Genomic DNA, 3510 nt, shown 5'->3' with positions numbered 1-3510 from the left:
GCCGTTTCCATCGCCGGCCGCCGAGGATCTTCATCGTCAATTCACCACCATCGTCGCGTCCCCGAGCCGGCTAACCACCCTACGGCACCGCTGTGAGCTCCCACGCCTCCCCTCCCTCTTTCCCCCTTCGATTTCGCCCTGTAGCTTCGATTCCACCGGAGCCGCGAGCTCGGCTCCGCCGGCGATGTCGCCGCCGTCGTTGCAGGTCACCAAACTCGCGTCCGAGCACGACCTCGAGCTCGTGGATCTCCCAGGAGCCCGCCCAGCCTCTCAGTTCGCTCGCTCGCTAAGCGTAGCCCCGTGCCCGCGCTGGCCCGAACTCCGGTCGCCGCCGCGGACCCCGTTCCGGTGAGCTCGAGCCACCTCAGCCCCTGCCGTTTGCACAAATGGATGCGGACGACTCCCAGCTACGCGTAGCTGCCCTCCGCCGGCCATTTGGTCGCCGGAGGAGGAATTTCGACCCCCTCCGCCGTCTCGGGCTTCACCGGCGACGAGCCGCCGGCGTGTTAGCCTCGGCTGACCAGGGATTTGACCTCCCCTAGGTCCATGACAGGTGGGCCCGGCCCCTGCTAACTTTGGTTAAGTTAATAACTACTTTTAGTTAAGCCACTGACCCACTGACAGTAGGCCCCACCCCTGGTCAAACCCCAGTCAGCGCTGGGTTTGACCGGGATTAACTCCTGTGACACTGACATATGGGGCCCACAGGTCAGATTTGACCTGGACAACGCCGTTGACTTGCTGACGTCACTGTGAAGTCATGCTGACGCAGTAATTCTTTTCTGGATTTATTATTATTCAGAAATTTCAGAAAATGCCCTAAACTTCAATAATTCATAGAAATTCAACCGTAACTCCAAATTAAATAAATTATATATGAAAAATTATCGGAAAAATTCAAGGAATCCATCTGTACCATTTTCATGCATGTTAGAGCAACTTATAGGTGCTGTTTAGCACAAATCAATTAAAGGGCATTTAAATAATCACATATGGAGTTTGAATTTGAATTTTATATTCAAACCAACTTCATTTAATCTGGTTTTAGTTGCATTAACCCAAAACACATTCATATTGCCATGTCATGAGCATGCATCATATTGTGCATTGCATTGATTGAGTTCCCTTCTGTGTTGCCGGCAATTGTCCCCTCTCGATAGACGTGATACCGATGATGTGATCGTTGACACTTATGAAGACTCAATGTTATCTTCAGAAGTGCCAGGCAAGCAAAACCCCCTTGTTCATTCCGATAAAATCCCACTCTCTCGCTCCTGCTCTCTTTTACTGCATTAGGACAACATCGATTCATCTGTTACTTGCTGCGGTAGCTGAACCCCTTTATCCTCTGCATGACCTGTCATTCCACAGTAATTAGATGAAACCCACTAGCATGAGTAGGAGTTGTTTGAGCCCTGTTGTGCCTACTCATTCATGTTTGTTTGTCATGCCTGCTACTGCTTAGAGTTGAGTCAGGTCTGATTCATCGGGGATGAATCAGAGGCGTGTGAACATGTCCTACTGTGTGTGAGATAAGTGTGTGAACACGATTTGGTAAAGGTAGCGGTGAGAGGCCATGTAGGAGTACATGGTGGGTTGTCTCATTGCAGCCGTCCTCAGGAACTGAGTTCTGTGTTTGTGATCCATGATTCAGCTACTACCACGCATTGGGCCCGAAACCAATGGACCCTCTCGGCTTCTTAATCACCCTTGTCCTCTGTCCAGGAGTTGCAAGTAGTTTCTGGTGTTTGTAGTATGCTGGAGGCCGTGCGCAGCGCTGACCGTAGGGGTGGGCTGTGATGCGGTAGGCACGTGGCCGGGTAAACCGGGCGCCCGTTTGGTGTCACGGAACCCTGTTCACATCGTTTGGGGCTGTGAGAGAAACTCCGGCCGGATCTCCTCATGGATGGAACCCGAATAGGCGATAAACCTGGACTAGAGACTTAGGTGATTAGGTAGGTCGTGGCCGACACCCACGTTGGGCTTCCGCTTGAAGGTTGCCGAGTACATGTCGTGTAAACGGCGGTAAGTGGTGAGAGCGTGTGTGAAGAAGTACACCCCTGCAGGGTTAACCTAATCTATTCGAATAGCCGTGTCCGCGGAAAAGGACTTCTGGGTTGCTTATATCAGTTCATAGACAAGTGAAAGTGGATACTCTAAAATACGCAAGATAAGCGTGAGTGCTATGGATGGCGTTCTCGTAGGGAGACGGGGCGGATCCATAGTGGTGTATTGATATGGTGAATATGTGGACTCGTGTGCGCCACCTCAAAGAGTTACTTGCAGTCGTAGTTCAGGATAGCCACCGAGTCAAAGCTGGCTTGCTGCAGTTAAACCCCACCATCCCCTTTGTTGATAATGATGCATATGTAGTTAGATCTGATGTAAGTCTTGCTGGGTACATTTGTACTCACGTTTGCCTATCTTATGTTTTGCAGAGAGACTTCGGTCTCACTAGTAGTTTCGCGTGGGCTTCGACGTTTAGCTTGATACCTCAGCTACGATCTTGTGCCCTCGGCAGGATCTGATAGATAGTCAGGCTTCTCAGCCTTTTTCATTTATAGATGTTTGTACTCAGACATGATAGCTTCCGCTTGTGCTTTGACTTGTATGCTCTGATTGTCGGGTCATGAGACCCATGTTTGTAATGTCTCGCTCCTCGGAGCCTATTGAATAAATTACTTGAGTCGTAGAGTCATGTTGTGATGCCATGTTGTATCTGCACATATCGAGCATATTGTGTGTATGCTATTGAAATGCTTGGTATGTGTGGGATCTGACCATCTAGTTGTTTATCTTTAGTAGCCTCTCTTACCGGGAAATGTCTCCTAGTGTTTCCACCGAGCCATGGTAGCTTGCTACTGCTCCGGAACACTTAGGCTGGCCGGCATGTGTCCTTCTTCGTTCCTGTGTCTGTCCCTTCGGGGAAATGTCACGCGATGAATACCGGAGTCCTGTTAGCCCGCTACAGCCCGGTTCACCGGAGTCCTGCTAGCCCAGTGCTACAGCCTGGATTCACTCGCTGATGACCGACACGTTCGATGCTGGGTCATGGATGCCTGTCCCTGTAAGTCTGTGCCACTTTGGGTTTACGACTAGCCATGTCAGCCCGGGCTCCTTATCATATGGATGCTAGTGACACTGTCATATACGTGTGCCAAAAGGCGCAAACGGTCCCGGGCAAAGGTAATGCGACACCCGTGGGGATACCGTGCGTGAGGCCGCAAAGTGATATGAGGTGTTACATGCTAGATCGATGTGGCATTGAGTCGGGGTCCTGACAGCGTTGGTATCAGAGCTTGACTGCCTGTAGGATTACCAAGCCAAACTGGTCGAAGTTGAGTCTAGAAATTCTTTAGTTATATAAGGGAATTGATTGTGGGATGGAACGTAAGGCTCTTTTTACTCCTTATACCTCATGCCCTTCTGATCTGAGTCATCTTATCTTTCCTGCGGGGATTAAGAACTAGGCTATCTCTTCTTTCTATTAGGATCACGTGTTACTAATCA

This window comes from Triticum dicoccoides, chromosome 4B, assembly GCF_002162155.2.
Source record: "Triticum dicoccoides isolate Atlit2015 ecotype Zavitan chromosome 4B, WEW_v2.0, whole genome shotgun sequence".
Classification (NCBI taxonomy): domain Eukaryota; kingdom Viridiplantae; phylum Streptophyta; class Magnoliopsida; order Poales; family Poaceae; genus Triticum; species Triticum dicoccoides.
Note: the sequence above shows the minus strand (reverse complement) of the source record.